At 48.7% G+C, this 22,666-nt stretch overlaps 1 long non-coding RNA gene across 1 annotated transcript in view; it reads right to left on the bottom strand.

The window, feature by feature from the left end:
• Positions 1-22,666, bottom strand: part of LOC140425818 (uncharacterized) — a 153,715-nt gene that overhangs the window by 7,735 nt on the left and 123,314 nt on the right. The gene's annotated exons all lie outside the window — the stretch shown is intronic.

Here is a 22,666-nt window from a genome sequence, read left to right as displayed (position 1 = left end):
AATTTTGCCCCCTCTGTCTCATTAGATTTAGTAGACAAGGAGGAGTCCAGAAAAGAGAATCAAAAGAATGGTTTATTACCAAAAGTAAAGTATGGACGGCACAGTGGAACAGTGGTTAGCACTGCTGCCTCACCGTGCCAGGGCCAAAGCTCAATTCCAGCCGTGGGTGACTGTGTGGAGTTTGCACTCTCTCCCCATGTCTGCTTGGGTTTCCTCCGGGTGCTCCAGTTTCCACCCACAGTCCAAAGATGTGAAAGTTAGGTGGATTGGCCATGCTAAATTGCCCTTTAGTGTCCAAAACGTTATGATGTGGAGATGCCGGCGTTGGACTGGGGTGAGCACAGTACGAAGTCTTACAACACCAGGTTAAAGTCCAACAGGTTTGTTTCGATGTCACTAGCTTTCGGAGCGCTGCTCCTTCCTCAGGTGAATGAAGAGGTATGTTCCAGAAACACATATATAGACAAATTCAAAGATGCCAAACAATGCTTGGAATGCGACCATTAGCAGGTGATTAAATCTTTACAGATCCAGAGATGGGGTAACCCCAGGTTAAAGAGGTATGAATTACATCAAGCCAGGACAGTTGGTAGGATTTCGCAGGCCAGATGGTGGGGGATGAATGTAATGTGACATGAATCCCAGGTCCCGGTTGAGGCCGCACTCATGTGTGCGGAACTTGGCTATAAGTTTCTGCTCGGCGATTCTGCGTTGTCGCGCGTCCTGAAGGCCGCCTTGGAGAACGCTTACCCGGAGATCAGAAGCTGAATGCCCTTGACTGCTGAAGTGTTCTCCGACTGGAAGGGAACATTCCTGCCTGGTGATTGTTGCGCGATGTCCGTTCATTCGTTGTCGCAGCGTTTGCATGGTCTCGCCAATGTACCACGCTTCGGGACATCCTTTCCTGCAGCGTATGAGGTAGACAATGTTGGCCGAGTCGCACGAGAACGTACCGCGTACCTGGTGGGTGGTGTTCTCACGTGTAATAGTGGTATCCATGTCAATGATCTGGCACGTCTTGCAGAGATTGCCATGGCAGGGTTGTGTGGTGTCGTGGTCACTGTTCTGAAGACTGGGTAGTTTGCTGCAAACAATGGTTCGTTTGAGGTTGCGCGGTTGTTTGAAGGCAAGTAGTGGGGGTGTGGGGATGACCTTGGTAAGATGTTCATCGTCATCAATGACGTGTTGAAGGCTGTGAAGAAGATGACGTAGTTTCTCCGCTCCGGGGAAGTACTGGACGACGAAGGGTATTCTGTCGGTTGTGTCCCATGTTTGTCTTCTGAGGAGGTCGGTGCGGTTTTTCGCTGTGGCGCGTTGGAACTGTCGATCGATGAGTCGAGTGCCATATCCCGTTCGTACGAGTGCATCTTTCAACGTCTGTAGATGTCTGTTACGCTCCTCCTCGTCTGAGCAGATCCTGTGTATACGGAGCGCTTGTCCATAGGGGATGGCTTCTTTAATGTGTTTAGGGTGGAAGCTGGAGAAGTGGAGCATCATAAGGTTATCCGTGGGTTTGCGGTAAAGCGAAGTGCTGAGGTGACCGTCCTTGATGGAGACGAGTGTGTCCAAGAATGCAACTGATTTTGGAGAGTAGTCCATGGTGAGTCTGATGGTTGGATGGAACTTGTTAATGTCATTGTGTAGTCGTTTCAGTGATTCTTCGCCGTGGGTCCAAAGGAAAAAAATGTCATCGATGTATCTGGTGTATAACGTCGGTTGAAGGTCCTGTGCGGTGAGTAGGTCCTGTTCAAACTTGTGCATGAAGATGTTGGCGTATTGGGGTGCGAATTTGGTCCCCATGGCTGTTCCGTGCGACAACGCAGAATCGCCGAGCAGAAACTTATAGCCAAGTTCCGCACACATGAGTGCGGTCTCAACCGGGACCTGGGATTCATGTCACATTACATTCATCCCCCACCATCTGGCCTGCGAAATCCTACCAACTGTCCTGGCTTGATGTAATTCACACCTCTTTAACCTGGGGTTACCCCATCTCTGGATCTGTAAAGATTTAATCACCTGCTAATGGTCGCATTCCAAGCATTGTTTGGCATCTTTGAATTTGTCTATATATGTGTTTCTGGAACATACCTCTTCATTCACCTGAGGAAGGAGCAGCGCTCCGAAAGCTAGTGACATCGAAACAAACCTGTTGGACTTTAACCTGGTGTTGTAAGACTTCGTACTGTCCAAAAGGTTAGGTGGGGTTACTGGGCTATAGGGCTAGGGTGGGGACGTGGGCCTTGGTAGGGTGCTGTTTCAGCAGGTCAGTGCGGACTCGATGGGCCAAATGGCCTCCTTCTGCACTGTAGTGATTCTATGATTCTATTTACAAAGTAACAGTTCCAGTCCCATTCGGGACTACTATGTAGCTCAGCTCCTACATGCACTGAGTTAATTAGCCCGCTGCTGGGCCTCCATCCCTCATCGGGGGAGCTCGTAAAAACCATGAGGCTCATGGGTAGATTACTCAGGTTGGCCCCGTGGGTCTCGAGGGGGTTATAACATTAAGGAAAAAAGATGTAAATTTAGAAATCATGGGCAAGTTAATACCTGTGATTAAGAACTGATTATGGCCTTAATATGTTTCTCAGTTTGTGCTGATTTTATTCTTCGAATTGAGTCTGGCTCTGGGGCAATTACAGCACAAGGGAGTAGATCTTGACTCTGTGCAATCATGCAAAACAAATCGTTTTATCTCTCTCCCAATTGACTTCAATGGAAATAAAAATTGGGCGAGATGAAAAGCAAGCTGCAGATCCACCTGTTTTACTCTGTCCAAACTATCCCATGTAGTGAGTTGCCGTGTGTGTGAGGAACAGATGGGTGATTTGCTGAGTGTAATGGCTCTTTCAGGATAAATGTCTCCTAATCAGCTTTTGTCCTTAGATACACCACAGACAGCAGTTTTTATAACAGAACTCCCAAGACTAGGCCATAAGCCATACATCATGTTTCAATTAATACTTCTTATAAAAAGGCCTTCACCGGCCCCTCTCTCTCACGCACAATCTCTAAATCTCTCTCCTCTAACCTAATTAGTCTTCCTCTCAGAAATGTTCTTTCTCGGGGCATATAAATCTCAATTTGAAATCGTCTTATTTCATCTTGGTTAATTTGGTTCTCGCGATCACCGAGGTAAGAGATAGCAGAACAGAGGTAATGGAAATGCCTCCTCACTTTGCTCTAAATGAGAGCATCAGTCATTCTAATTCGATCGTGGATGGCAACCTTTCCGTCAGGATTCAGCTGCAAAACACACGCGACCGCATCAGACATTTTTTCCTACTTGTCATTCAACAACAACTTGCATTTTGAATGTGGTAAAATGTCCCAACGAGTGTAGCTTTTTAAATATTGACTATGGTACTGAAATAAAGTCTTTCCTTCATCCAAAACTTTGACAAGCTGTTGACATCCCAAAGCACTTTGCAGCGAATGATCAATTTCTTTTGAAAGTGCAGTTATTGTTGTAAAATAGGAAAATTGGATTAAGATTCTAATGTGATTACTGATACAGTACAAACTTCAAGCAGCTTTTATCACAGACTCACATACATTGGAAACTGAGTTGAGACCTGGGCAAACTTCAGTCAAGAAGTAACATTAGTAAACTGTGATAGCCGAAGGTGAGGACTTCATACGACCCCAGGTAGGCAGGATAACAACTAGGTTTGTTTACTCTACTCACAATACTCCAATTACACACCTATTACACTGAAGTTCATGACAAATTAGCCCCCCCCCCCCCCCCCACATCACCTAGGGAGTTCGTACACCAAGGTGTCGGAGGGGAACCACCTAAAATATAGGGCCGGAATATCCCTTCTGATGGGAGAGTGTTGACGCCGTCGTAAAAACTGGAGAGTTTAATGACGGCGTCTTCGGACCGCTGTGGTGATGTGCATCAATGTAAATGCATGAAGGCTAACTAGAGGTAGCACCAGAAATATCACACACACACACTCAGCCAATAGATCAGTTAGATAGGAGACGACCAATGGACATTCACGATAAACAAGGAGGTGACATGGCCACAGGGGGGCATTACACCAACCCATATATAAAGGACACCACACACCAGGGGCAAAATTCTCCCCCAACGGCTCGATGTCCGCCGACTGGCGCCAAAAACGGCGCCAATCAGACGGGCATCGCGCCGTCCCAAAGGTGTCGAATGCTCCGCATCTTTGGGGGCTGAGCCCCAACATTGAGGGGCTAGGCCGACACCGGAAGGATTTCCGCCCCGCCAGCTGGCGGAAATGGCGTTTGGTGCCCCGCCAGCTGGCGCGGAAATGCGACGCATGCGCGGGAGTGTCAGCGGCCGCCGACAGTTTCCCGCGCATGCGCAGTGGGGAGAGTCTCTTCCGCCTCCGTCATGGTGGAGGCCGTGGCGGAGGCGGAAGGGAAAGAGTGTCCCCACGGCACAGGCCCGCCCGCGGATCGGTGGGCCCCGATCGCGGGCCAGGCCACCGTGGGGGCACCCCCGGGGTCAGATCGCCCCGCGCCCCCCCGGACCCCGGAGCCCACCCATGCCGCCTGGTCCCGCCGGTAAATACCAGCTTTGATTTACGCCGGCGGGACAGGCAATTTCTGGGCGGGACTTCGGCCCATTCGGGCCGGAGAATTGAGCGGGGGGTCCCGCCAACCGGCGCGGCCCGATTCCCGCCCCCGCCCAATCTCCGGTACCGGAGACTTCGGCGGGGGCGGGGCGGGATTCACGGCGGCCAACGGCCATTCTCCAACCCGGCGGGGGGTCGGAGAATGACGCCCCAGATCTGCCTCTTTCCAGTGGAGACAGTCAGTGAGGACAGACACAGGGTTGATTCAATATTACACCCACCACGTGGATTGCAGCAACTGGTTCGTCAGTCTGGGTAGCTATAGTAGGATTAGCAGTCGTGACGAACCCGAGTAATAGAAGTGTAATAAACGTGTTGAAGTTATCTCCATGTCTGAACCTTCCTTTGTCATGGGCACCACAAGCAAGCCGCTTATGTTCTACCTACAACATAACAAATCATGGTACCAGCAGTCAACTGTTTCAATCCATATAGCCATACCTCAGCGTACAGTGACAACCAGCAATGATACCCAGGCAAGATGTTCACAATCCGGGTTCCGCAGCAGCTCCAGTGCCACGGCGATCTCCGCGTAAACTGGCGGGCATTCCGGCAAAAGTTTGAAATCTTCCTGGTGGCAGCCGGACTAGAAGAAGTGGCCAATCCTGAAAAAACAGAGCTTCTCCTCACCATCGCCGGTGCCAGAGCTGAAGAAATCTTTTAAAAATTCAAGTTCTCCAAGGGGCAAAACAGGAGCGACTTCCAGGCAGTCCTGGACAAATTTGGCAAATACTGTGAGGAAAACACACTCCAACCAGCAAGAAAAGGTAAGAGAAGCGTCAGTATTCACCTCGAGGCCGAAATCCCGGAGTAGAGAACGATTTTGGTCGGCGGCCACCTTTCTAAAGGGACTACACTTGCGCAGTTGCACAGAACGGGAAGGTCCGTTTGCTCATGCGGTACCAAGTAAAGGAACCGCGATCTGCATCGCTTCCTACGCGCTACGTCACGCGCGTCATTACGTCAGAGGCTCCGGACCACGCCCATTTAAAGGGGAAACGTCCCAAATCAAAGAAAATAATCTTTTAAAGCTGTAAAACAACCTTCCTTCACCTGGAATGACAGCACAATGCCTCAAATTGAACCAGGAAATAAAATTAACCTCCGAAGAACCCTGCAACAAGCAGTTACCTATGCCCAAACCGATGATTCCGACCTTGAATACTTCGATACCGACATTTACATTTTCGGCGGGGAACCGCCTAAAGTATAGGGCGGGAATCTCCTTTCTGATGGCAGAGTGTTGACGCCGTTGTAAAAACTGGAGAGTTTAATGACGGCGTCATCGGACCGCTAAGTGTAGCGATCCTCTGCCCTACAGGAGGCCAGCATGGCACTGGAGCGACTCACGCCACTCCAGCTGCCGATACCGGCATCAAATGGGCGCCACAGATCTGCGCATGCGCGCTGCGACCAGCACAAATGCGCGAATGTGTGCATGCGCACTGTGACCGGCGCAAATGTGCGCATGCGCGGTAGCTTCCTTCTCCGCGCCAGCCCCGACGCAAAATGGCGTAAGACTACAGAGGCCAGCGCGGTGTAAAAGAGGCCCCACCAGAAGAGGCCGGCCCACCGATTGGTAGGCCCTGATCGCGGGCCAGGCCACGCTGGAGCCCCCCCCCGCCCCCCCCCCCCAGGGCCGTACCACCCCTCCCCCTCCACTAGGCCGCCCTCGACAGGATGGACGCCGAGGTCCCGCCGGGTAAGACCAGATGTGAACGGCGCCAGCGAGACTTGGGCTATTTTGGCGGCCACTCGGCTATTGTGCATGGAGAATTGCCGGGGGAGGGGGGCAGTGCCAACCGCGCGCGGCCCGGCGATTCTCCAGACCGGCGTGGGCTGAGAGAATCCCGCCCATAGTGTTTGGCCCCTGAGGGGGTCATAACATCCCTCCTGCCCCAAATCTGGAGAAACGTCCATTGCTTCAAGTAGTGGTTCCCTCGACTGCTTGGGACGTGGGCAGTGGTGCAGTGGTCCAGGGGTGTGTAGCGAACCGGCAACCGGCGTTTTCCAGAAGAACGCCAAGATGGGAGTGGCTTGGCCGGCAAAGATGTCTGCACAAACGGCATTGGATGCTGCCTTCAGAGGGCCGTTGTCCATGTTGGAGCCACCATCGTTGTCATCGTTGGACGGCTCCATGGGTGCATCAGGTAATTTAGCTTCCTGATGTCTGACAGGTGGCAGTGATGGCAATCGATGCTCTGGCCCTGGCGGTGCCTCGGGGCTCTTGCTAGACTGTGTGCATGCGCGGGGGCAGCACGGTAGCATGGTGGTTAGCACAATTGCTTCACAGCTCCAGGGTCCCAGGTTCGATTCCCCGCTGGGTCACTGTCTGTGCGGAGTTTGCACGTTCTCCCCGTGTCTGCGTGGGTTTCCTCCGGATGCTCCGGTTTCCTCCCACAGTCCAAAGATGTGCAGGCTAGGTGGATTGGCCATGCTAAATTGCCCTTAGTGTCCAAAATTGCCCTTAGTGCTGGGTGGGGTTACTGGGTTATGGGGATAGGGTGGAGGTGTGGACTTGGGTAGGGGGCTCTTTCCAAGAGCCGGTGCAGACTTGATGGGCCAAGTGGCCTCCTTCTGCTCTGTAAATTCTATGTAAAGGGAATTGTGCCCGAACACTGGTCGGGGCGCCCTGACTTAGCTCCAGCGGTTCTTGCGTGCAGCATCAAATGTGGCTAAGGTGGCCGTTGGCTTCATTCTCTTGCATCTGGACCATGTAGGAGACGGGGCCCATTACTTGGAGGACCACCGCAGAGATCCATGTGAATACGGCACCCAGATTTTACATGTAGCCCATGTCGCCCGGCTCGAAAGTGCGTAGTGGCGAGCGCCGATGTATGTCCACCTTGGAGCGATCTTGCCATTAGCGGATTCATGTGCTGACATCGAGGGATACGAGGCTGAGTTCTGAGCGGTCGTCCCATGAGAAATCCTGCAAGGTGCAATCCCAGTAGTGGCATGCGATATTGTACAGTAGCTGAAGAGAAAGCGAGCCAGCCGGGTCTCCTGAGGTCCAGCGGTCATCTTCTTCATGTGGCCCACTTAAAGGTCTGGACTGCCCGCCTGGCCAATTTTTTAGAGGCTGGGTGGCCGAGGGCATTCCTCATATGCTGGGTACCATTCGTGGCCATGAATGATGCAAAGTCTTGGCTGATGAATGCTGTCCCATTATCGGTCACCAAGACTTTGAATATTCCGTGTGTGCTAAAAATGTGTCATAGCCTGTCCACAACCATCCATGTATCCAATATCGGATGAAAGTTCTTTGGTGGGTTAATGTTTTCTATTATTATTGTTTATAAATATGTTTAAAATGCAAATAAAATGAAAGGAAGATTTTTTTTTTAAACTTTGGCTTGCCATGAGGCTGTTAATTCCATTAAAAGGATACACTGCTGTATAAAGTGAGTTTGAAGTCACAGAAGGCGAAAGAATTACCTTTATAAACTTTGGTTGTCATGAGGCGGTTAATTCCACTAAAGGAACTATAATGGCAGGAATGTGGTGATCACTCGCTAACGAGTATGATTGCCCACCTAAGACTGTCGTTTTCAAACTCAGGGTCACAGGTGTGAGTCGCGAGGGTAACAGGACCATCGATTGCAGTGTTCCCGATCATGGGAAGAGCTGTCCAACGGCCGCAACCGGCTTTTAAAAATGCCGGCCACGGCCGGCTTTCAGAATGCTGGCCGTCCCACGCATACATGCCCCCTCAGCAGTGCACAGGCCCAGAGCCAAGCGAGTCAGACCGCCTCCTCCTGACGAATGCTCACTGATCCAGGAGCAGATTCTTTTTTAAAAATCAATGGAATGTTCTCTCCAAAAGCTGCGACAGAGAGGAGTTCATACACCCCGTGCACTGACGTCATGTGCTGTGGGCGTGAGAGAGATTCCTCCATTTTGTAGTTGCCCGCAGTGCTCATGTGAGCTCCAGGGCTTCTGGTGAACTGAAGAAGGAACTGAAATAATTGAATGCAGTATAAAGATGATTTCTTGAGGTGTGGGTTTATTAATTGTGCCAGTGCAAATCAGGATGCAAAGCCCATGTGTGTAATATGCAGGGAAGTACTGGCAAATTAAAGGTTAAAACCCTCAAAACTTCATAGGCATTTGAAGACTAAGCATGGCAAATTCAATGTCAAACCTCCTCATTTTTTTCAAAAGATGCAATGACAACTTAAATCACCAGATGAAGTCCTTAGCAGAAATGTAACATTGAATAACAAAGCAAGTGTGATCGTGAGGACCAAGCAGGCTCACTTGTCACATTAAAGGTAAGTTAAAATGGTGAGTCGCGAAAGTCGGCCGATGTGGGTCGCGAATGTCGGCCGGCGTGGGCCATGAAGGTCAGCTGGTGTGGATCGTGAAGGATGGCCGGTTAGTAAAAATTGTTCCGGGGCAAAAATGTTTGAAAAACACTGACCTAAGATACTCAGTGTTACTGGTCACGGGTTCTGTGGGTCCTTGCATGGTTGATGGTCCCAATCCTAGAGCCGAGTCTTCAATCACTCACTTGGCAGGAGTTTCCAAAAGGTGGGATCGGTCCTTGGACGCTAAGTCCTGGGTATTCCTTTCTCGGGCTCCTTTTCTGGGCGTCCTCTTGCCGCCGGCTGTTCTCGAAGAATTGTGACCCTTTAGTCCAAGTAGGTCTCTTCTGAGCAAAGGACTCCCAAGCATTGATATTTATGTTCCATTTCTTGAGGTGAGCTTACAAGAGCTTCCTTTGTCCTCCTCTTGTTTGGGATCCTTCCTTGAGCTGGGTGAAGAAGATTTGCTTTTGCAGTCGGGACTCTGACATCTTCAGCAGATGGACGACCCAGAGGAGTTGGTTTCAGATGATCACAGACTCGACACTGATAGTATTGATTCCTTCAAGGACATTAATATTAGCATGCCTTCCTCCCAGCTGATTCACAGCTAAAGAATATTTGGATTTTGCAATATATTTTAAGCTGAGTTGTTTATAAGAGTCTCCATGATGTACTACTCATCCTTACAAGCCTCAGTGATTACTTTAAATGCTTCAACAAAGTTTAATTGATATATATGCAAATCTCCTGTAAGCTAATGTGAACTATCTCTTTGACAGGTATTGCAGTGAATCAATCACCTACCCCTAAGAGTGTACTGCCAAAGGACATCCCAAAATGATGTCAGAGGAGATGTGTGCCCAGACACTGTGCTTCAGAAGCTGCTACTTTTGGATATTGAGGTTGTCACATTAACAATTGATATGTCAAAACCCTCCCCTCCCCCCTCTTCATTCCCTCACCTCTGCCCTCCCTCCACTCTTCCATCCTTCCCCTTCTCCCTTTCTCCCTCCCATCTTCCCTCCTTCCCCCCTCTTCCCTTCCTCCCTCCCCTTTACCCTCCCTCCCCTTTACAAATAGACGGAACCGTTGTGTTTAAGTGAAAAAAAATATTTTATTGCAAGAAATTTGTAAAATCTGAGATAGTTCTATGTCATTGTTCAGCTGATAAAGTTAAACATTAAGTTAAATGTGAACTGGATTCTAAGTTTTGTATTTATAAAATTATTTTGTTGATATAGTTTGACAGTAAACTTTACCAGCTTCTCCAAATGTCTTACTGAAACTTCAGAACACAACATTTAATTATGAGATAATTATAAATGAAAAGATTAATTGAAGTAAACAAGGCAGAAACATGTTTAACATGGTGGCACGCTGGTTAGCACTGCTGCCTCACAACACAAGGGCCCTTGGGTGACTGTGTGGTATTTATACATTCTCCCTGTGTCTGTCTGGGTTTCCTAGACTCATGGACTAGAATCATAGACTCCCTACCGTGCAGCAGGAGGCCATTCGGCCCATCAGGTCTTCACCAATCCTCTGAAAGAGTAACTTACCTGGGTCCACTTCCCCACCCTATCCCCAGAACCTAACCTGTACATCCCTAGCCATTAAGGGGCAACCTAGCATGGCCAATCCACCTAAACTGCACATCTTTGGACTGTGGGAGAAACCGGAGCACCCGGAGGAAACCCATCCAGGCACGGGGAGAACATACAAAGTCGGCAAAGACAGTCACCCAAGTCCGGAATTGAATCCGCGTTCCTGGCACTGCGAGGCAGCAGTGCTAACCACTGTGCCACCGTGCCTCCAACGTTTCCTCCGGGTGTTTGAGTTTCCTTTTACGGTCCAAAGATGTACAGGTTAGGTGAATTGGCCTTGCTAAATTGCCCTTTAGTGTCCAAAGGTTTGTAGCCATCTAAGATGGCCACCTGCAAAGGAGCATGGGAATTATGGCCAACCCAGGACTCAGACAGACACACAATATATGAGTATCTAAAACACAGGTAACCAGACCTGACCGAAACCCCTGCTCGTTTACATTTTAATGGCCCATTTTCCCAGGACAATAGAACTCCAATCAAGCAACTGGTACAGCCACAGACTAATCGGCGCCACTCCCCTTACTCAGAAAGCACAATTGCCAAGGTCAATGACCGCTAAGGATCCACCCAGCTACCAAGGCACCCGCCCATTTATTGGCCGAAATTGAAGAGATTGATCAGAGCCCTGTCGAACTATTGGGTCCAAGGTTAAGGACCGCCCCAAAGAGCGTGAATTCCCAGGGGGATAAAAGAGGGCGCAGCCATGTGTTCTGTCTCTTTTGGATCCGTCCTGTGCCAACCCAATTGCAACAGGAACAGCCAAAGTTCAAGATCAACGATCGCTACCTGACGGATGAGCCCAGCAGAGACAGAGCCACTTTCTTCAAACCAGCCAAGTGAAATCCAGATAAAGGCCTTATCCATTTGCACAGTGCCGGTCGCCCTCAAGTTAAGTATAGGTTATTGTAGCTGATAGGTGTAGTTTAACTCGTAGTAGATATTGTGTTTGCATGTTGAGATAACTCTTGTGTATATAAATAAACCATCTCTTGAACTAACTAACTGGCTGTGTGGTCATTTGATCGATAGAAGGGAAGGCTTGTGGTTCACCGAGATAAATAGAAATACCCACAGTATTGACGACGCTGTTGGTCCCGAAACAGAGCAACAGGTTAGGTGGGGTTATGGGGATAGGGCGGGGCATGGACCTGGGTAGGGTGCTCCTTCGGAGTGTCTGGGCAGGCAGGATGGGCTGAATGGCTTTCTTCTGCACTGCGGTGATTCCATAAATACTAATTTTTAAAAATCAGATGTTACAAGGACAGTGACAACAAAAAGCCCCGGGGCGCTTTAAAATCTCATAGCCATAATCTGAATTAAAACATACAAACCTTTTAAAACATGCCACATGTAAAATCAAATAAATAGTGTCACAGATTTAAGAAAGAATAACCAAACCTATGTTCACTTAGAAATAGCAAGACTTAGCCTGGTTTTAAATCTTCCTTGAGGGAAAAACTTAGCCATGGCACTGGGGATAGCTCCCCTATTAGAACATAGAATATAGAACAGTACAGTGCAGTACAGGCCCTTCGGCCCACGATGTTGTGCCGACCACATAGTGGCAAGGGGTCTTTTACATACAACTAAAAGGGCACACAGGGCTCACTTTAACATCTCATAGAATCATAGAATTTACAGTGTCGAAGGAGGCCATTTGGCCCATTGAATCTGCACCGGCCTTTGGAAAGAGGACCCTTCTTCAGCCCACGCCTCCATTCTATCTCCATAACCCAGTACCCCCACCTAACCTTTTAGACACTAAGGGGCAAATTAGCATGGCCAATCCACCCAACCTGCACATCTCTGGACTGTGGGAGGAAACCGGAGCACCCGGAGGAAACCTACGCAGACCCAGGGAGAACATGCAAACTCCACACAGACAATCACTCGAGGTGGAATTACCTCAGTAATAACACCTTGAGCAGCACAGCACTTCACTGGAGTAGGATTTCACCACACAAGCTTCCAGCAGAGGTGAGAATGCAACCAGCAGAGCCATTGCTGACAATCGAAGTTGACGTTACCATTGCAGTATTGAGGGAGTGCTGCCACTGTCAAAAGTGCTGTCGTTTGAACGCGATGTTAAACCAACGTTCAATCAGTCCTTTCAGATGGCCGAGAAAGATTCTGTGACACTGTTGAACAGATAGCGCCGGAGGTCTCCCTGTATGCTGGCCAATATGTGACCTCCACCCAACATCCTTAAATCTGATTAGCTGGCCATTGCCACATCGTTGTCTGTGGAACCTTGCCGCTTGCACATTGGCTGCCATTAGAACAGTGAACACTTCATTGGCTATAAAGCACTTTGTGATGTCCTCAGGTAGCAAAAGGTGCGATAAGAATGCAAGCCCTGATTTGGAGCAGAGTTTCTGACTGGGAATAGTTTGAGTGACTTTACCTTTGCTCTAGTATGTACAAGATAAATGAAAAATTTACTCCGACTGCTCTTTTGAGCTTCGAATTAAGGCAGAGCTAAAGGAGTTTCGCTCTGCATTTAATGTGCGCCTTTCTTGACCTGTGAGTGACACAAGAGTTAAAAATTGCAAAAGTATTCCATTTTCCAGCATTGAAAATTCCTCCCTCTAGCAAGTACTTAAATTGCTTGAGAGGTTTGCCTGACACAAAAATCCATTTGTGCCACAAAATACAATAGACAGGCATTTGTATCATGATGAATATGTAACAGAATTCACTCTCACGGCATGCACTTCCAGTTGGTATCTTTGCACTATTGAAAATGCAGCAGAGACTAAAAGGAGTCAGCAAGAGTAACTGATGAGAACATAAGTATCGTTTTTGACATGATGTGCATTTCAGAAAAGTTAAAATAGCGCCAGATTTTGTTTTATACCACTGTCGTTTTTCGTACTTCCTGAAAATCAAGAGGGCGGCTTTTGAAACCTCTCATCTATGTTATAAATGTTCCATCACTATTGTTGATATAGCCAATCATCAACATACCTCGCCGAATGAATAGTCTTATATTAAGTCATTCACACAGAAAGTAAACATCATTAACTCTGAGAGATTATGAAGGAATAAAAGCAACAATCATGAAACTTAAACAAGGGTTTTTTCCCCCACTCTTACTCATCTAATCAGAACTCTCAGGACATCTCCACCAGTGGCTTCTCATCCCAACCTTTGGAGTCCTTCTCCGGCGCGAGTTCGAGCATGCGCGGAACGGGCGGCGTATTTCCACACATGCGCGGAATGGCCGTCGTATTTCTGTGCATGCGCGGGGGTTCCCTTCTCCTCGCCGGCCCCGGGCAATATGGTGGAGCCCTACAGGGGCCCGGCGCGCAGGAAAGATGGCCCCACGGAACCAGCCCACCCACCGATCAGTAGGCCCCGATAGCGGGCCAGGTCACTGTGAGGGCCCCCCCCCAGGGTCAGATCTCCCTCCACCCCCCCACCCCCCAGGACGGCCCCCGCATACTTACCTGCCAGGTCCCGCCATGTGAGGTGAGTAATTCATGACGGCGGGACTGGTCAAAACTTGTTGGCCACTTGGCCCATCGGGGCCCGAAGAATCGCCGGAGAGGCCGTTGTCAATGGCCCCCGACCGGCGTGGCGGGAATCCCGCCGGCGCCCGAAAAATGGGGCCAGGTCAGACAATCCCGGCCAGGGTCATTACCTGTACATTGGCTGTAATGAATGTCGGAATTTAAGACATGTTGTATTATAGGTATTTGGTGCAGTAAGGGTTAAAAGCCTATATTAGCGTGTGTTTGACTGATGCAGTCATGTTTTAAAATAATCTTGGTTTGAAAGGTTGAGAGCCAGGGGTGCAATTAAAGCATCATAAAAAGCTTCGGCTAATGGAATTTTGTTTTGATTAAGAGGATTCCCTGTGGAGTTAATTTGATTTCAGCTTGGTATGGTGATGTCGTTGCTTGGTGGAGCTAAGGTATCAGGCATTTTGTAGGAAAAGCAGGTGAGTGCAGTTCTGGATGAAGCTGTAACCGCAGGTCAGGCAGGTTGCTATCCACAGTTCAGTTAAAAGAGGTTAATAGCCTTTAAAGCAGTGTAGACTTGTCTGAGAACAAGGGGGAGCTGAAACAAGCTGAAAAACAGCTTCTGAAGACGTACAGCCAGAGTTTCTGCATGAATCTGACAAGATTCAGATATTGAGCTGGATTCTCTGTCTCCCAGGCCCATTTTCTGGCACGGCACGCCCCCCGCCGGCAGCGGGATCCTCCATCCTAGTAGCCGGCAATGGGGTTTCCCATTATGGCTCCCCCACGCCATTGGGAAATCTGTGGGTATGAGTGCGCTACCGGTGAAACGGAGGATCCTGTTGACAGAGAGTCACACTCTTGTCTTTAAAGCAGTATCAAGAGAGCTTTCTTTCTCAAAGAACAGCTCTGTAAAGCATGTATACACCGGTAGTTAAAGTGGATTGAGGGTTGAGGTGGTTTTGTTATCTTATTGTTAAAGTGGGAATAAAGATAGCAGTTAAGGGTATTGTATTCACTGTATTGAGTAGTATTGTTTAAGGGGTAATTGTCAGCTATTTTCTGGTGTAATGTAAAAGATTTTAGTGTTAGTGATAAAGTTTGCTTTAATATACCGCATCCCTATTTCTCCATGTGACCAATCTGGAACAAAGATCCTTTCCTCACAGTCTAACAAAATTAAAAGAAAATATTGGGGTTTCTGTCCCATTTCCTAGCCACCGTTGGGGTCTGGTCCGGGATCATAATACTGACAAAATACAAATCTGATTCTGCATCATTTGCCTTTAATTCCTTCACTGCCTCTTTCACACTCATAAAGTCTCATAAATTGACTTGATGAGTTTCAGTTTCTTCCAGGTAAACAAGGTGGGACACCAAAGTCACCAACTTGGTGCTCACCGCAAAATCCATATGCCCATCATCAATTCCATACTTTGCGTCCATCTTTGTCATAATCCAACCCAAAATGCTTCATCTCAAGAAGCTTTCTGAGCAGTGGGACATTTTCACCGATTGGTCTTTATACCTCAACATTTGCCAGACATATCTGGGAGAGACCAAGCTAGGAATTGGGAAATGCAGACTGACCTGGTCTGCAGGCCGAGCCAACAGGCATGCAGGCCAAAGCTGCAGAGCAAAGATGACAGAGGTACCTGGGAACAAAATTTAAGTGGTCCCCCAAAGCATCATTGACTGACCTTAAAATGCTATACTTGACCCTCATCGGTCTCCCCCACTGCTTCCGATTCCACATCTTGTATTTTCCTCCTGCACAGTAATGCCTCTATCCAACCCTGCTTTAACCCACCAGCTGCTCACAGTCCAATATGTTGATTTGTCACCTCCAAAATAAAATAATCTGCAGTTTTCCTGGCCGTCCTCCAATCCGTCATAATCCATAAACTTCAGCTCATCAAATATGCTACAGTCCACATCCCATCCCCACTCCAAATCCCCAGAATACCTTGTCTAATCACCTTTGCTTTCCCTCTGCCTCCTCCTTCAAGACCATCGTATATCTCTGTGAAGCATCTCGAGATCTTTCTCTGCAGTAAAGATCCCATATAAATGCAAATCATTGTGTTCCTGAGATGAATGTGCAGTGTTCAGTATGAGCTCCCCATAATGACACAGTGCAAGGTCACACTAGGACTCTTTGATTTTAAATAGAACTGACAGAGGAGTTCCAAACCTTAATTAAATCCACTTCAATATGAAGACTTACGGAAATGTAGGATACATCAAAGCAATTTTTTATGTTATTCCCCCCTTTCGTTCTGTTGAAGAATGGCCTTTGCAGTATTGGGATCAAACAATAATCTTTGAAGCTTCAAGAGAAACGTAGAGGGGTAGAAATTGGTCCAACTTTAGTAAAGGAGTTTTGGGGGTGGAGAAAATCACAGAGATTGGGATGGGGCAAGACCAAGGAAGGATTTGAACACATGAACCATTGTGTACAAAGACTTGCGCACTTTTCACAACAGTAGGAAGTCTTAAAGTCACTGAAATAGTTTTGATGTATATTCCCAGTTGTACTGTGGGAAACATGGCAGCTAATTTACACAGCAAACTCCCACAGGCAGCAACAATGTAATCTGCTGTCTTGTAAAGCTGACTAAAGAATGACCAGGACACTGGTTGTACCTCTTTAAAATAACACCATGGGACCTTTTATCGCCCACCCAAGCAGGAAGATGGGGCCTCAATTTAAAATCTTATCCAAACCATGGCACCTCAAACAGTGCATCACTCTGTCGGTGTCAGCACCAATTTTTGTTCTCAAGCCTTGAATCCAGAATCTTGTGAGAAAAAAAGGATGAATGCTTTAAACTGAGCCTTAGTTGACTCTCAATTGTGGATCAGTAATGCAGTTTGTTGTAAGCATGGCGACAACCAAATAGGTTAAGGTGGGCAACTATTTATAGAGAGGGAGATAGAAGCTAACATACTTCACAGCCCCAGGCTCCGAACGGGCAAAAAACTCGCGCTCAGCCCCAGAATTCGCCCGCTCCGGCTTGATTGGCCAAACGGGTCACATGGCCCTCTGAAACCCCACCCCTTAAAAGGGGAATGCTAGTACAAGCGAGGACAGCAATGATAAGCAAATGAAACTTAATGCAACATAGGACACAGGCGGCAGAGTGAACAAGTACAGATGCTACACAAAAACGTCATCTGCGAGAAGTATACTAAACACTTAAGGATCTGTTTGTGGTTTATTTCAACATCAGAGAGAGATCAGCGAAAACTCCTCATTGATTTCCCAGCAAAGTTATGCTGAGCGGCTGGGAGAACCAGTCCGAAGTCCTGGAATTATTCTGAGACAGGAAATACAGGTCGTGTGATTGAGGTTCCATGCAAACGATGGTTCTGGAGTCTCCAGGAATCACCTCAGAAGAAAAATCATAAAAGATTTAAACAAAGAAAATTATGTTCTCTCCACTTTCAACACTTTCAACCCCTTAGACATGGACATAGGGATAGAAGATACCATAGCCAAATTTGCAGATGACTCTAAAATAGGTGGGATAGTAAGTGGCAATGAGGAAATAAGGAATTTACAAATGGATATAGATCGGTTAAGTGAGTGGATGACAAGTTGAAGATGGATGGCATGGTAGCACAGTGGTTAGCACTGCTCCTCACAGTGCGAGGAACCCAGATTCAATTCCCACCTTGGTGACTGTCTGTCTTGGGTGACTGCATGTTCTCCACATGTCCGCTAGGTTTCCTCCGGATGCTCCGGTTTCCTCCCACCATCCAATGATGTGCACATTAGGTTTCAGGGATAGGATGGGGTAGGTGGGGGAACCATCCTAGGGACAGTGCTCCATTGGAGGGTCTGTGCAGATTTGATGGGCCGAATGGCCTCCTTCTGCACTGAAGGGATTCTATGAATTTCTGTGGAGTTTAACGTGGCTAAGTATGAGATTATCCATTTTGGTAGGAAAAATGGAAAAGCATTTTATTATCTAAATGCAGAGAAACGTCAGAGTTCTTCGGTGCAGAGGGATCTGGGTGTCCTTGTGCATGAATCGCAGAAAGTTAGCATGCAGCTACAGCAGGTCTTGGGGAAACATGGAATTTTGGCCTGTATAGCTAAAGGGCGGCACGGTGGCACAGTGAGGCGGCACAGTAGCACAGTTGGGGTGGCACGGGGCCGGGATGCAAGTGCATTCCAATCTCTCAAGTATGTGATTTCACTGTACTTACCTCTCTTTGATGTGGTTAATGTTTACAAACATTGGGGTTTCTCCACTTAGGCCACTGAAGCATGAAAGGATATGTAAGGATCAAAGTTGCAGATGGTTTATACAAGCTGTCAATCACAGATCACTACTTGAAAGCTTTGAATGGCTTGCACCTAATGGATCTGTGGGAACCAGATGCAGGCACAACTGTTCTCCTTCGAGGAATGGACACGTGGAGCTGCAATGTAAGTATTTCAGCTTTGATGCTTTCCACTGCCCCTATCTGGACTGCTCCCTAGCTTTCAGACAGCGGTCACTTTACTGGGAGGGAGGTGATCTATATGGCGGAGAGGCGGATCTGTGTTGAGGCAGGATTCTGTGGAGGGCGTTCCTTTAGGCAGGGGTTCCCTGTGGGGTCCCCCTATTACATGGGTTCCTGGGGGTCTCCTATTACGAGGTCTTTGGGGGGATCCCCCTATTACAGGGGTTCCAGGGGAGGGGAGGGTCTCCCTATTACAGGGGTCCCTGGCAGGGCACCTTAGTACACAGGTCTTTCGGGACTTGTGGGAGGAAACCGGAGCACCCGGAGGAAACCCTCGCAGACACGGAGAGAACGTGCAGACCCCGCACAGACAGTGACCTAAGCCGGAATCGAACCTGGGACCCTGGCGCTGTGAAGCAACAGTGCTAACCACTATGTTACCATGCCGCCCAATGCTCATTCACTCCAGCATATCTTCACAAATGTATTCAGTATTTAGGGATAACACTTGTTCCAAAATACATCTTAGCGATAATGTCCTCAGTAAATCTGTCATAGAACATACAGTGCGGAAGGAGGCCATTCGGCCCATCGAGTCTGCACCAACCCATTTAAGCCCTCACTTCCACCCTATCCCAGTAACCCAATAACCCCTCCTAACCTTTTTGGTCATAAGGGCAATTTATCATGGCCAATCCATCTAACCTGCACGTATTTGGGCTGTGGGAGGATACCGGAGCACCCAGAGGAAACCCACGCAGACACGGGGAGAACATACAGACTCCGCACAGACAGAGACCCAGCGAATCTGGGACCCTGGCGATGTGAAGCCACAGTGCTAGCCATTTGTTCTACCGTGCTGCCCAACCAATAGTCTAACTGGTCAGTCACACCCCACTCTGAAAGCAAGTGGCAGATGCTGCCCAATAACATTTCTGTGGATTTTTCCTCAAATCCCCTCCAGGTGATTTCACGCAAGTTTTCCAAACACCACTTTTGAAAAGACCGACCTTAGAATCCACTTCAAAACAATACTTTCTCTCAGCTCTTTTCATCGAGGATCCACTTCCAGGATTTCCAACTGTCCTTTCAATATTCCTGTGCCTTGAATTGCCAGGTGCATTTAAGCTTCTGCACGCAGAATCTCTCAGGTGCTCAGCAACACCAATGGAACACTATTGCTTCACAGGCTGTGTTAATGGACCAACATTAATATTGCTACAGATTTCTGGATTCTCGCTAGCCAGCTGCACCAGGTCTGCACTTTTTAGCTCTATCATCAACTTCAAAGAACAGTATCTTGTTCAAATTCCAGTTCCTTTTGTCCCTTTGACTTCAATCTTCCTGGAACATCTCTTTTCATTCCCTGGTTTCTAGAACTAGCTGTTTTTTAGTTTCTGGGACTTTTTTTCTTCCCACTACTCCATTGTCCTACTTCTGCTTCTGCTAGAGCTGTGAGAGCTGTGTCCTATCTAGCAGCTGGGCTCCTACTGCCTTGGGTCCAGTTCATAATAAACTTAAAAGGTCTTTCTAACTTAAAGATGGCCCCCAGTTGCTCAGCAACAGCTCACTCCTTCCCTAAGCTCAGTTTGCTTCTCACATCGTAAACTCTCAAATCACAAAGCAAACACAGATTTAAATAAAACCAAACCGTGCACACTTGAAAGACGCCTCTCTAACATGAGTCTAACTAAAGTTTCACCCCTTTCTTACACAGAAACACTACAAACTCACTTAAAACCATACCTTATTTCTAATATCCAACAATACATACATATATCACTTAAAACTACCTCTGCTTCCTGGGGCGGGATTCTCCGACCTCTCGCCGGGTCAGAGAATCGCCGGGGGGCAGCATGAATCCCGCCCCCGCCGGCCGCCAAATTCTCTGGCACCGAAAATTTGGCGGGGACGTGAATCGCGCCGTTCGGCGGGCCTCCCCCCGGTGATTCTCCGGCCCGCGATTGGCCGAAGTCCCGCTGCTGTCATGTCAGTCCTGCCAGTGTGAATCAAACCACCTACCTTACCCGCAGGCGGGCTCCAGGGTCCTGGGGGGGGCGCGGGGCGATCTGGCCCCGGGGGGGGGGTGCCCCCACGGTGGCCTGCCCGCGATCGAGGCCCACCGATCCGCTGGCGGGCCTGTGCCATGGGAGCACTCTTTTCCCTCTGCCTCGGCCACAGCCTCCACGATGGCTGACGCGTAAGAGGCACCCCCCCCCCCGCTGACGCTCCCGCACATGCGTGGACTTCTGATGCCCGCTGAAGTCCTTTCGGCCCCGGCTGGCATGGCGCCAAAGGCCTTCCACGCCAGGCAGTGGAGCGGAAACCACTCCGGCGCTGGCCTAGCCCCTCACGGTGAATTCTTGGCCCCTAAAGGTTTGGAGAAATCCGCACCTTTGGGGCGGCCCGACACCGGAGTGGTTCACGCCAATCCATCCTGCCAGGACGCCCCGCCCCATGGGTAGGGGAGAATCTCGGCACTGATATCTATGTCTGAAGAACTGAAGGCTGTATCATTACCAGGGACGGGATTCTCCCTTCTGGGGACTAAGTCCCCACGCCGGCGGGAAAACCGACGCCAACCACTCCGACGTCAACAGCCCCTGAAAGTGAGGAATTCTCCGAATTTCCGGGGGCTAGGTTGACGTCGGAGGGGTTGCCGCCGCTCCAGCCGGCACCAAAGGGCCGGCACGAGTTCATGCATGCGCGGAACGGCCGGCATATTTCCCCGTATGCATGGGGGTTCTCTTCTCCGCGCCGGACCCCGGGTAATATAGCGGAGTTCTGGAGGGGCCCAGAGTGGAGGAAAGAAGGCCCGCACGGAAACAGCCCGCCCGCAGGATCGGTAGGACCCGATCGCGGCCAGGCCACCGTGGGTGGCCCCACCGTGGTCGGATCCCCCTGCGTCCCCTGAGAACCGTCCCCGCACACTTACCTGCCAGGTCCCACCGTGCGTGAGGTGAGTAATTCACGCCGGCGGGACTGGCCAAAACTGGAGGGCCACTTGGCCCATCGGGGCCCGGAGAATCGCCAGGGGGGGGGGGGCGCTGTCAATGGCATCTGACCGGCGTGGCGGGAATCCCGCCAATGCCCGAAAAATGGCAGGGGGTCGGATAATCCCGGCCAAGATGTCCAAGCCTATTCCTTTACAGGTCAACCAAATACAGTAAAACAGTTTCCTGGTAATGAGTCCACATCCCTTCGAGAGAATCTTGTAACGACTTTGGTACATGACTTTGTCTGTTGAATTCACCTAAATGGCCTGAGTCCTGTGGTTCCCAGAACAAGACAGGTAAGTGAAGTAGGAACCATTCCTTTGCTTGTAACCTGCAAAAATGGTCCATGCTCTTCTACTGCACTTTCCTTGAGTGTGCTTGTGTGAGTGAGTGACATTGCATTAGATTTTGAGGTGAACTATCATCTTTATTTAAACCCACAAAGAGCATGCTGCTGGTAATTTCATTTGCCTAGATGCACAAGGTTTTTATAAAAAGCACGTTTTCTCCTCAAGAGCTTACTGGTTGCATACAGTTAAGAAGAGAACAGGTATTTGAACAGTTCTCTTTCACCTTACCTGTAACAGAGGAGAGAGTGGTAAAGAGCTGAAGATGTAATCGTGAAGAAATGACAGAGCTTAGGGCCTAAAGAGTGGGTGACATGGCCGTCAATGATGAAGCAATTAAAATCACGGTTGCACAAAAAATCCAGAATAGAGGAGCACAGAGACCCACTTATTCTGCAAGGGTTCCCCAAATTCCTACCATGAATTCAGCAGAAGATTGGCAGGAATTCCAGAGCCACCACATAGGTAATAGCCAGCAACTGGAAGTTGGTCTGACTTTGCTGAACATTGTTAACTTTCAAATCTAACTCTTGAGTGCACTCAGCCCAGCGCTGGTTGCCAAGCAACAGTGTTCCCTGTGCTATAGTGTTGCAATACAACAGAGGATCTGAAGGTTATACCATTTAATCTAAGGCGACGTGATCAAGAGTCTGTTTTACCGTGCAGAAAAATACCCAATAGACCATGAAATATTACTCAATTCAAATCAAATCATGAACTTGTTTTCCACAAACTTTGCTTGAAATTAGCAGTACTCAGTGAAAGATTATAATTTTTTTTTGTCTCCCATGCTCCCTCCATGGATCATACAACTCGTGTCTCTTGTTAGATTTCCTCAAAAAATTATTCACAATATATGGGTCTT

The sequence above is a fragment of the Scyliorhinus torazame genome, chromosome 6 (genome assembly GCF_047496885.1).
Source record: "Scyliorhinus torazame isolate Kashiwa2021f chromosome 6, sScyTor2.1, whole genome shotgun sequence".
Taxonomy (NCBI): Eukaryota; Metazoa; Chordata; class Chondrichthyes; order Carcharhiniformes; family Scyliorhinidae; genus Scyliorhinus; species Scyliorhinus torazame.
This window is presented reverse-complemented; position numbering and strand designations above follow the sequence as displayed.